Source organism: Chaetodon auriga, chromosome 16, assembly GCF_051107435.1.
Source record: "Chaetodon auriga isolate fChaAug3 chromosome 16, fChaAug3.hap1, whole genome shotgun sequence".
NCBI classification, from domain to species: Eukaryota; Metazoa; Chordata; class Actinopteri; order Chaetodontiformes; family Chaetodontidae; genus Chaetodon; species Chaetodon auriga.
This window is the reverse complement of record NC_135089.1, coordinates 22,400,902-22,413,537: the sequence shown is the minus strand read 5'-3', so window position 1 is coordinate 22,413,537 and position 12,636 is coordinate 22,400,902. Positions and strand designations below refer to the sequence as shown.

Below are 12,636 nucleotides of genomic sequence, written 5' to 3'. Positions count from 1 at the left end.
AGACTAAGGCAGAACCACAAAGTCTCTGACAGCTACCTTACACATCACCTAAGTTAGCCAAAAACATGTCAGCACAAAATGTATCTTTCAAATAACGCCAAAGTATTATAGGGAAAACTTAAAACATGTTCACAGGTTTGTAATGCTACAGGATGGTAACTGTCCTAAATGGTGGAAATAGTAACAGGAGAAGCATGAAGAAAACATGCACTTCTTGCCATCACTCGCCTGTACTGAGGAGGACCAGCGTGGTTCCCCTATTGGAGCTCCAAGGCATTACTAACAGATCCACAAACAATCCTTAGAGACAAGAGTTCTTACATCACTGGCTGCATTAGCTTAACAGTGACCAGTACAAGCACACTTCTACAGCCAAAAAATAAATTACATGTCCTCAAAAGAGAATACTGTAATAACTGTAACGAGACAAGAATTAATTTGAATTCCTGGATGGGCCAGCCTGGAAAAAAGCCAGGGCTAGGCCAGTCTGAGGTAAATGAGCTACAGTTGCTGCTGAGAAGTGTTTCAATTGAGAAAACAAAATTAAAAAAGGCCCTCCTTATCGTCGTCTCTGCTTCGTCTCTACTGTCCTTCATAGAGCTAATGTGGAGATGCAATCTTCCAGTGACAGACCACTGACTGTTAAGCTCTGACTTAGCTGCAGTCCATAGCCATGACTGACATGTCAGGGTACAGTATAACCTTATCGGTATGACTGACAGCACTCTCACAACATGTATCTTCATGCAGAGAAAGATGACCTCTGACTGTTTGTGCAAGGACAGAGATAAAGAGTAACTGTGAAAGCGAGACAGAAATGCTGTCCCTCAAGGATGAGTACACATGGAACTGGCCTCTAACATGACAGCATGTGTGTGCCTTAATGTGTGTGTTTGCACGCCACCTCATTGTGATAAGGCTCTTCTCCATGCCCCATAAAGCCTCCTCATTGCCTCATCTTACTGCTATAAATCTCTCCTCTGTGTGTGCATCTGTCTGTCTGTCTGTCGCCTGCATGGTTGCACACTTGTGTAACTCTATAATGTGCTTATGCTTGAGTGTGTGTCCGGCCTTAAGGCTATTTCCTCTCCAGTTTCCATCTCCATTCTTTATTCCTTTTATCTGCAGCCCTCAGGGACTGAAGGACTGTTTTTCTTTGTCTTGGAGCTAGTACAGCAGCTATCTGATCTAACCTCGCTGCTCCATTTTTACAGCAGCCAGCCCTTATGCTGTTTAACTCCTCAAAGCACCCGCATACGTACCAGGATTAGATATTAGAGGAGTGAGGTGTCGGGTAAGAGATGGTGTCGTTGAGGTCATCAGATGGGCGGCAGAAGTGTGGCTCAGTGATCAGAGACGCTGCCCTTAATCCAGAGACTTCAAATGAGCAGTGACAGTGAGGAACCAAACTGTTCATCATGAAACTGACTCTGAACATGTGCAGCTAATGCATGGAATTGTCTTACATATTCATAATGTGGTCTGTGCGTGATAGTTCAGTGGTTAGCACTGTCACATTACAGCATGAGCATCCACAATTTGATCACGCTGTCATGCTGCCCTATCTGTGTAGATTTGCCACGTTCATGCTCCAGTTGTCTTCTCAATTGCCTGTAGGTGTGAATAGCTGTCTGTCTATATGTGTCACTCATATGATATACTGGCAACTTGTTCATGGTGTCTCTTGCCCAATCTCAGCTGGGTTAGACTCCAGGAGTCTGTTTCACAAAGCCAATTTATGAGCACTGCTTACAGACAGAAGGCAAATGGTGGCATTGCATCTTCCTGTTTCACAAATAACACACAGTTGCACGGAAAAAAAAGAAGAAGAGAGCTGTTGTGAGAGTTTTACATGGTCATTCCCTTCCACTTGAGATACAGTGCTTAACAAATTTATTAAACCACCACCCAAAGTAAGGTTTATGCCACAGCTGCCCGAAATTAACAGCACTGGTAATTACCAAAATCATTTTTTATGTTTCTGTAATGGTTAATACACCAATATGTACAAGCTCTTTAACCGAAATGATATTTTTAATGCTAAAATATAATTATCATTGTTATCCATGAATTTTCAAATTTACTGATTTATGAAAAAAATGAAAAAATAGTAAAGCACATTATTATTTCTTGATTAATATGTCAAATTATAGTTATTTACTTGCATTCCTGAACAGAAAAAATAGTTTTTGTGGTTGAATGTTATGCTTGATTAATTTCTGACTTCTCAGACAAATAAGTCGGCTCAAATTTGGGTATAAAAAGGTGAATTCAGTTTGAAATTCCTCATTCCTGTTCAAAATGGTAAAATGTTGAGAGCTCACTGAAAATGAAAGAGTCCGCATTAAAGCACTTCATGATGCTGGATGGTCTCTGAGACAAACAGGGAAAGACATAAAGTGTTCTCACAGTGTGGTCAAGTATGCTTTGGAGTCAATTGCCAAGACTGGCACTTACAAAATGCACCAAGGAAGAGGCGCGAAACGAAAGTTAACTGAAGCAGATGTCAAGACACCTCAAGATTTTACGTACTAGAGACAGAAGGAAGACACGCCATAGCCAAAAATGCCGGGGCCATTTTTTGGTCCCAGTTCAGCCCACCATGATTATTTATACGATATGCGGAGGCACATGACATACCAGAAGATACATGCACACATTGTGTTGTTTCAAAAAATGAAATAAGGCACAGTAGCCTACATGGAAGAGAGTAACCATGCTAAAAAAAATTTCTATGTTCTTTCATTACTCACAGAGACTTCCATCTTGGGAGAGATGCCACAATTCCCATCTTGAAGTGAAAGTGGTTGTCGAAGAAACACAGCTAGAGATGTTTAATGAATTTGCTGTTTACAAATACAAATAAGACAATTAGGCCTACAGTAAGACCATACATCCATGTAAAATAAAGAGCTCCCTGTAGTGGCACCTTTAAGTATGAAAAACAGAGAGAATGAAAGAGAGACACTTTCTCACTCTCACTCTCTCTCTCTCTCTCTCTCTCTCTCTCACACACACACACATACACACACACACACACACACACACACACACAGAGTCTAGGGTGACCACCTCCAAACCAGCAAGGATGAGGTTGTGAACAAAACTCTATAGGCTACTATTAAATATGTCACGAACTGGGCCGCGCGGCCATGACGAAAGAGGGAGATGCACACAAAAAGCCAATTAAACAAAGTATTCCATTTAAAGAAAGATAACATAAAAAAGGCAACCTAATCTAATCATGGCGTGTGTGGTCTGTAAGATCAGTGGTGTGAGTGCATGCGTGTGGAAGTATGTGTGTGTGTTGTGACGTGAAATAAAGAAACAAAAAGGTCAAACAAAAACCAGGAGCTGTCGCAGGCAGGGGAGAGAACCAGCAACTGAGCTCCAGGGAGAGTGTTGTAGGCCCACAGCCTCCAAGAGCCCAGGTGGTGCCAATGCCACTGACGAGACTGCTGATGTCAGAGGAGAGAGAGAGAAAGCACGCAAACAGGAGGGTCATCACAAATGTTTTAAGTCTAACTGAATAAAATGAGTCCTGTAATAATTTCCAATGTTGAGCATTTGCACAATTTTAGCCTACAATTTTAGCCACCTGTGGCACAGGGATAGGCAGCTTCAGCAGGCTGCTCAGCCTCACCACCTGGCTCTCCTCTGCCTGTAACTCTCACCATGTCGGCTTCATTGACAACTTTGACGTCTTTTGGGAGAGACGGCATCTCTTCGGTCCAGACGGTCTCCACCTGAACATAGCAGGTGCCTGCATGCTGTCCACTAACCTGGCATATGGTGTGCAGCATGCCAATCTCACCAAACCAGCACCAGCTGATCTGTCCACGGTACAGTCACACTCACGTGATTGACTGCCTGCACGTCACACACACACATACACCCTACACCCCCCGTCTGCCCACAGAAGTACCGGACAGCACCGTCCACACCATTACAACCATCATCTCCCACAGAACACACAAACCAAGGAATGTTTCCAGACCACACACACAGACTATCATCCAACCGTTTCATTACGATGAGTGCACGTTCAGCACGAACATTAACGTGGCAGTGCTGAACGTGCACTCTCTTTTAAACAAGATCTTTTTAATGAATGATGTGATTTTAGATCATAAGTTAGACTGTCTTCTTTTAACCGAGACATGGCTTGGCACTGACGCACCTGTTGCTCTCACCGAGGCTTCCCCACCAAATTTAAACTTTTCATTTTCTTCTAGAGGGGGTAGAAAAGGAGGTGGAACTGCGTCAATAGTAAATAACACACTTCTACTTCTACTGCAGTGTCTTTTAACAGTTTCACATCATTTGAGCACCATGCCTTTGTTTTTAGCAGCCCTCCAATTCTCTGCACAACTGTATATAGACCACCCCATCACTCTAGCTCTTTTATCAGTGAATTTTCAGATCTTTTATCAACCATTCACACCTCTTACAACAGGATTTTAATAACTGGTGATTTTAATCTACATGTTGATGACATCTCGGATCCAATGTCCAGAGAATTTTTAAATCTTTTAAACTGTCTAGATTTTAAGCAGCATGTCACGCAGCCAACTCACAACAGAGGACACACCCTGGACCTAGTCATAACCCATGGCCTGTCCATTGAAGTGTCCTCTGTTGTTGACCTGGCTGTGTCTGACCACTACTGTGTGTTTTTTAATATCACCAGTTTTAACCAGCGGGAGGCCCCGGTGAGAACAGTGAGGAGGCGCTACCTAACTCCTGAAGTGGCTGCAAATTTTATTGAGATTTTACAGAGCAATTTTACCTGCACGCTGTGATTTTATCGTTGATAGTTTTGACAGCAAACTGAAGTCCACTCTTGACTCAGTAGCTCCACTTTTAACTAAAACAATCACAAGAAATCCTACACCCCCGTGGAGAAACAACAATAAAATCCATAAACTGAAAAGACAATGCAGGAGTACCAAGAGGAGATGGAGGAAGTCTAAACTAACAGTCCACCTCAAGACTCTACGGCAACAACTCAAAAGCTACAATAACGCAGTTAAACAGGCAAGAATTTCTCATTTCTCACAACTTATCATAGACCACAAAAACAACCCCCGGTTCCTCTTCTCCACCTTTGATATTTTAACAAGCACAAATTTTAATAAAGTTCGTAACATGCCATCTGATGCTCTTTGTGAGAACTTTGCAGACCACTTCAGAACTAAAATCAAGGACATCAGATGCAGCCTTTTATCCCAACACGTTTTATCTGTTAACACACTGGAATTGTTGTCCTTGCCTAAGGAAACACTGGAGAGTTTTGCCCTGGTTGATGCGAGGACACTTGGTCGAGTTTTCTCCCAAGTAAACCCAACAACCTGCCTTTTAGATCCAATTCCCACTTCACTTTTAAAATCATTTTATGGATTCTTCGAGGAACAGTTTTTAAACATTATGAATTGCTCCCTTCAGACGGGTGTCTTCCCCACCACTTATAATACAGCTGTGGTGAAGCCCCTTCTGAAGAAGAGCACTTTAGACCCCAACGTTTTTAATAACTACCGACCTGTATCCAACTTACCCTTTTTAAGTAAAATTTTAGAAAAACTGGTTTTTAACCAAGTCAGTGACTTTTTAAATAGAAACAACATCTTTGAGAGACATCAGTCTGGTTTTAGGATAAACCACAGTACCGAGACAGCACTTTTAAAGATTTTAAACGACATCAGGTGGAACTTAGATAAAAAGAAACTCACAGTCTTGGTTCTACTGGATCTAAGCACCGCCTTTGATACAGTAGACCATCACATTTTATTAAATAGACTCAGACACCTGTTTGGCCTCTCTGGTACTGTTTTTAAATGGTTCCACTCCTATCTCACAGACTGATGTTTTTATGTAAGTATGTATACTTATTAATTTTTATATGCTTCCTCTTGGAGACGTCATTAGGAGACACGGCATCAGTTTCCAAAGCTACGCTGATGACACACAGCTGTACATTGCCGTGTCTCCTGATGACACAGGGCCAATAGATACCCTTTTTAAAGGTCCCATATTATGAAAAACTGACTTTTTCTGGGATTTGGGGTGTTATTTTGTGTCTCTGGTGCTACTACACGCATACAAAGTGTGAATTAAGACCGTCCGTGCTTTTTTGCGTGAGATACGGATTTGTGAAAGCACCCTTCCAGACGAGCCGTTCGAATTCAGGGAGTACTGTTACGTAACAAGCCCGCATATTTGCATGCTCCCACCCACCAGCCACCACCCCCTCTTCCCATGTCCCCTCCCATCGAGGCATAGGTACGGTGACTCTTGTCTCACAAATTCGCTATTTCGTTAACAACAGAACCGTGTTTGGATTCATCATGTCGAAGCACCCCAGGAAGTGCTCTGTTGTTGGCTATAAAGACGAGCACAATTCACTCCATCGGCTCCCAGCCACAGAGGACAGAAGAGCGGCGTGGATTAAATTCATTTTTGAAGGCAACGTCCCCGCTACAGTAGGCAAGAAAGTACTGGTGTGTGCGAACCACTTCGAGGCTAACTGTTTCTCCAACCTTGGGCAGTACAAGGCAGGATTAGCCGGGAGGCCTTTTTTAAAGGAGGGGTCACTTCCAACTTTGCAGGGAATACCTGCAGAGGAGGGACATGTAAGTATACAAATAATTAGCTGTGTTTTTCTTTTGTAGATAGCGCGAACTCTTGCGTGTTGTGGCGTGTGTTTTGCCATTGAGAACAATGTCAGGCTAACCGCTAACTTCGAGGCTACGACTACAGCCATCAAAGGTTCGCTCGCGGCAACCGTAGCTTTTGGTACGCCACACTACGTTTGAGATCTTGCAAATGATTTAGTGCATGTTTGAGGGAGATGCCAGCATTCACAAATATTTAGCTGTGTTCATTTTGCAGTTTTACACGAACCAACCAAGTAGTGCTTTGCCATATAGCACAGGCTAACGCTGACCGCTAGCTTCTAGTTAGCAATCAGCTTGGTCTCCATATGCAAACCCAGTAACCTAGTTGGTCAAGTAATACATACACAGACGCTCCGCAGGGTCTAAGCTTTGGGAATTTTTGAAAATAATGCATTTGGAAAGATTTTTACAATAAATTTTCTGAACTGGTGTATGTTAGAAAAGCCCAGGGCAAAACGAGTGTATGGTTGAGACTGCTACATCACAGCACAATTTACACTCCAAGCCAACCATTCTGTGCAATAAGTTTCTTCTCTTGGAGTTTATTTATGAGTGATCCTTTGCTACACTGTATGTAGCTGTTGGCATAGTTATACATGTATCATAAAATTGATGTAACTTCTCTTCTTTTGTATAGGTCAGTACATCATCACTAATACCTGCGACAAGAGATACTGGCTGCCAGACTGAGACTCCACGGAGACACAGTGTTGGCACACAACTCTCTTGGAGGACTCTTCTTTCACATTACAGAAGTGAAGGTTAGTGTTCTAGACTGCAAATTGCTGTTGATCAAATGTAGCAGTGAGCTGTTGCACCCTTTAGTGCATGAATTTAGACTGTAACAGCGCTGTCATGTTTTACTCCTCAGTATGCCCTGTTATCATAACAATATACTTTTTGTTACAGCTGTCCAGGCTACTGTATCCTGCAAGGACTTCGGCACGTCCACTGATCCCTTCACACTGCCTTTTCTAAGCCTGGAGGAGGAGGAGGAGGATGCTCTCGAGGGCAGCTCAACGATGGAGTCTCAAGGGCTGGACACAAAGTATGACCCTGAAGACTCGTGCATCCACTTCCACACACGAGATAAAAAATACATAGTCTATGAGACCTGTCTAATGGAGCTGTTCGAGATGTGTGCTGTGTGCAAGTGTGTATGCACTGTTAAAACCAAAAGGCTTGGGACATTCATATCAGTGGAACAGCTGTGCACCCGTTGTGAGTATTCCCGAAATTGGAACAGCCAGCCTCTTCTGAATAACACACCAGCTGGGAATGTACAGCTTTCTGCAGGAATGAGTAAAGAATAATTTGCTCCATTGTTAAATATGGCATATAATGTTTAATATTATAAAACCTGTTGCCATTTTTGTCTACCATCAGGTGTTCAAGGCAATGCGCATCTGCAGATTTTCCTGTATGACACTTTTCGTCTGCATGCCAGAATGTATATAGAACCAGCTATTGTCCACACGTGGAACAATTGGCAGGATGTGATGCTGCAGCAGCTCAGCGAAGAAAACAAAGTAATACTTGGTGGCGACATGAGGGCTGACTCTCCAGATATAAGAGTAGAATATGTTTGATTGTAAATGAATAGGAAGACCGTCATAAAGACATACCACAGACTTCAATACAAGATTGTGACAATGTTTTCACAGGGCACAGTGCAAAGTTTGGGAGCTACACTATGATGGACCTCGACACCAACATTGTTGTTGATCTCCAGTTGGTTTAGGCGGGCAGGAAGAATGATATGTTACTGTGTTCTTTTGCTTGCTTTTGCTTTAAATTTTGCCAATGTCACGCATTTTAAATATGGACCCATACTTATGGTTTTTTGACAAAGCAATGAGGTTGGTGGCAGCAGCCACATGGAGAAGGAAGGCCTGAAGAGGAGCCTGGCACTGTTGGGTGGACGTAGTTTAACCATCGATTGTATCGTCACAGACGGTCATCCACAAATTCAAAAGTTTCTAAGGGAGAACAACATCACCCAATTTTATGATGTCTGGCACATGGAGAAAGGTATATTTCTGAGGGAAATTGCATAAATATTAGCTGAATGTATTGGTGGGCTTTTTCAAATACAGAAAGCATCTTGTAGGCCAAAAAATTAAGAAGTGGATGCAAGCCATCAGAAACCACATTTATTGGACTGCGGCATCATCATCTTCCCACAGTGTCTACATACAATTCGCAGAACAAGGGACGAGAGTAAATGGCTCTCACCAGGTTTGTTTCATTCAACTGGTTTGGTTATATTGATTCACTGCAATTTCAGTCATTACCAATAAGTATGTTATGCTGTAATGTAATGTTTTTGTCTTTCAGCAACTCCTGCATTCTACCACCTGGAGAAGGAGCTGACCAAAAAGACAGTCCTGAAGGACATTGCAAAGCTCAGTCCCCACCACCAGACGCCCTTTTTGGAGGTGTTTCACAGCGTGTGTCTGTGTATTGCACAGGGTATGTTGATGATTTGATGGACACAATCATGGAGAAGGTCTTTGTCGATCCATCATCATACACAGCCGGACCTGTCTTCAGAGTATGAACATCCAGACAAGGAGGAGGTCATCGCCAGCTATGTTTCAAGATTCAATCAAGGGTCGTACGACGCACGATGGGATGACTACATGAATCTTCTGCCCAAGGAAGCCCCAGCACCAGCTCACAAAACTCCTATAGGCTAAATACCTGTAGCGACTGACAAAACTGAACATGTGGTTAGACAACAGCATCTAAATTGCCAAGATCCGTATTCACATTTTTTCAATTTGGATTCAGTGAATCCTTCTCTTGTACTGTATTTACATGTACAAATATTCATGACTGCAGTCAATAAATATTTATTGTATACCTGTAAAATGTTTCATGTGAATAATGTGTAATATACAGTATTTGCTTAGGAAACACTTGGTTATACATTCAAGAAAAAATATGATCTGAATTTGTGGCATTGGCTGACTATAATTAGTTTATTATGGTGTATGAACAGTGAAATTAAGTAGGTTATTATTGATAAAACTTACTGCTCTATCCCCCGTAGCCGTAAATGACCATAGTCAGCCCTGTAAATGTTGTATGCGTTCTGCAGCGAGAACACATTCAGGCAAACAGGTTCTAAACCTGGATGGTCGATCATGCATGGAGGCCTTTCATCCAGCTGCTGCAGCTGTCTTGTAACCTATTATGCATAACATAAGGTAAGTATCTGCAGTGGCATGTTATCTGCAATCATACACTGTGATCAAAAGTGTAGGTAAAGATAATGTTACCTGTGGCACCTCCTGGCAGCATATGTTTTCAGGCTCTGACTGCATTGTTGCACAATTTCCACATGTGCACCTATACAAACAAATAAAAAAATCATGCATGTATAAAGCTAAAGAAATAAGAAACCTTGCATACCAACATTTTAGATTTGAATGTGTGTGCTCTCGCTAGCTACTTTTTCTCAGCCTGAGGTGAATGGCCAGTAGTGCTGGTCAGCAGTGTCACCTGTGTGTGCTCTGCCCGTTCATGTGTAAATGAGACGGAGCGCTGAAACTAACAGCTCCCTGGCAGGTGCCTGCTGTAAGAGCCATTTCGTTTGCGACCTACACATCACTAACCCCCCACTCTAGAAACCCCCTCCTCTTTATGTAAACAACCAAGACCTCCGGACTCTGCCTTCATATAATATCAGGCTTGTGTGGTTTGCATAATGTGGTGAAATTAGCAGACGCTGAAGTGCACATATGCTATTTCCGTGTTTTCGTTACATGTGCATATACTTTCTTGGGGTTTGAATTATGTTTCGTTTGGGTGGCAATGCTTGGTAGAGGCTTTTAGCTGAGTTTCTCCCCCCGTCATTCTCGTATGCTACATGTTAGGATTGGTGCTTCTTAGCGTGAGCACTGACCGTCTGAACTACGGGCCTCTCACGCTGCCACCTGTACAGACGACGCTCATATTGAAGAGAAAAAGGTAGAAAGACATTTTTAGACTAACCATTCAGAAGAGTCCTGCTGAATTCTCTGAGTCTCAGGTTCTGCAGAAGCCTCCCCTCTTTTTTCAGGATCCGATTCAGGATCGAACATGTACGGTTGAACTACTGAAGCGCTCGGTCTGTTCATTGCCGCCATATCAGCTACTTTCACATGGGTAGCGCTACATAAGTCTAAGCCCTCCCCGTTACCACGGTAACACTTTATGGGTGGGGCGTAGGCATGAGCAGCAGCAGCTCATTTGCATTTAAAGCTGCAGACACCAAAAGCGGCACATTCTGAAAGGGGCTGATGCTATGTTTATACGGAGGCGATGAAAACGGAAGACGCAAAAGTGGCGTGTCGTCTTCAATTTTTTATCCGCGTTTAGACGAGTGTTCTCAGCAGGAATTGTTTGTTTATACGAAGACGCAAAAGTGGGCGAATTCGATTGGATATGCACGCCAGGCTGCTAGGTGGTACTGTGATAGAGCGGCAGTATGTCCGCGAGCATTCGCAAAGTTGTCCATTTCTGCTTCCGGTGCGAAAATAACAACGATGGCGGTTGCCAAGAAAAACTTTGTTTGGACCGACGAAGAGGTTGAATTACTTCTACAATCGACGTTGAGTTATAAAACCAACAAATTACAAACAGGAATTGACTGGGAGACGTGCCAGTCGAAATATTCAGACATTAGGGCACTGTTTTTAGAGCAGTATCCGGCTCCTAAAGACGGAGAGGAGAGGGCATCTTCTCACCCCCACGAAGCTAACGAAATATCCAAACCCCAAATTGCGTCAAAGCTGAAAGCCATTAGGAGCAAGTATAGAGACGCCGTTGACAGAAAGAGACGCAGTGGTCATGGTCGTGTAATATATCTGTATTTTGATTTATGTAATAATATCTGGAGCGGGTCAACATCCACCACAAGTTTAGACTTCGGTGTTGAGACGGCTGATGTGAACGGTGATGAAGGCAACGAGCAGTCAAGTGAGTTGTGTAGCGCTACAGAAGAGAGTGACAACCTACAGACAAACACTGACACCCAGGACACCGAGACCCCACTTCAAAGACGAAGAGGATTGCTGCAAGTACGTTTTTAGTAGGTTTACATCCCTCTGTAATATCACTGACAAGTCCAGAAATGTTAGTCTGTGGTTCTTGAGTCATTGCAGAGATAATGTGACGTTCAGGGTGAAATGCGTTGTAGTAGTAAAGTAGTAATAGTGTGTATGTATCTCACCTGACATGAGTAGTCCATCTGTGAGGTGGAATACTCGTGTCACGTTGTGTACTCTTTTCTAACAATTACTACTGTTGCTACAAGTCATTTCATTTACATTTTCTTTGCAGTGACTCAAGAACTAAAGACCCACCTTTCTGGAGATGTAATGAAATTTAAGGCAGCAGTAAATTATTCGTTTTCTTAACAATAGTAGTAGGCAGATACTGAAAATTGTAAATTAGCTGTTTTGTTTTTGTTTTAATCATACCAAGTGCATCTGTTGTAGCAGTAGCACTACGCAGGCAGTGAACAAAAGATTTTTCTAATCATTAAGTGGCCCATATTAAACAAACAATTAAACATTAAGTGGTTAAACATTAAGTATAGCCAAAAAGGTGAAAGAAAGGTGAAAGAAATTGTGTTTATGACCTCAGTCACAAGGACAGTAGACCTACAGTAGACCATCCTCTTCCTCATCGGGTTGCAATTGTTAGTACGATTGCGGAGCAGGGCCCATCTGCTGAACTGTGTGGGAATGCGGCGTGTATGCGTGTGCATGGGCCATGGATGGTGGTGTATACAAATGTGCCTGGGCCATTACAGAGCGATTGTACCTGCTTTTGTATTTCCATAAGTGGATATAGAACAGTGGGAACAGTGGGACTACAACTTTTAATGGAGTATTCCACGTTGCCATTACCTATCATTTCTCCAGCTAATTAATGTTCTCCCTGCTCCTTTTCAGGCCAAGCTGAATAATTA

At 42.7% G+C, this 12,636-nt stretch overlaps 1 long non-coding RNA gene across 1 annotated transcript; it reads right to left on the bottom strand.

The window, feature by feature from the left end:
- Positions 1–9,291: 9,291 nt before the first annotated feature.
- Positions 9,292–10,727, bottom strand: LOC143333594 (uncharacterized). The gene is made up of 3 exons (XR_013078287.1): positions 10,674–10,727; positions 9,713–10,028; positions 9,292–9,386 (listed from the first exon to the last, which is right to left on the bottom strand). It is a non-coding gene; the product is annotated as an uncharacterized LOC143333594 (long non-coding RNA).
- Between the last annotated feature and the right edge of the window lie 1,909 nt (positions 10,728–12,636).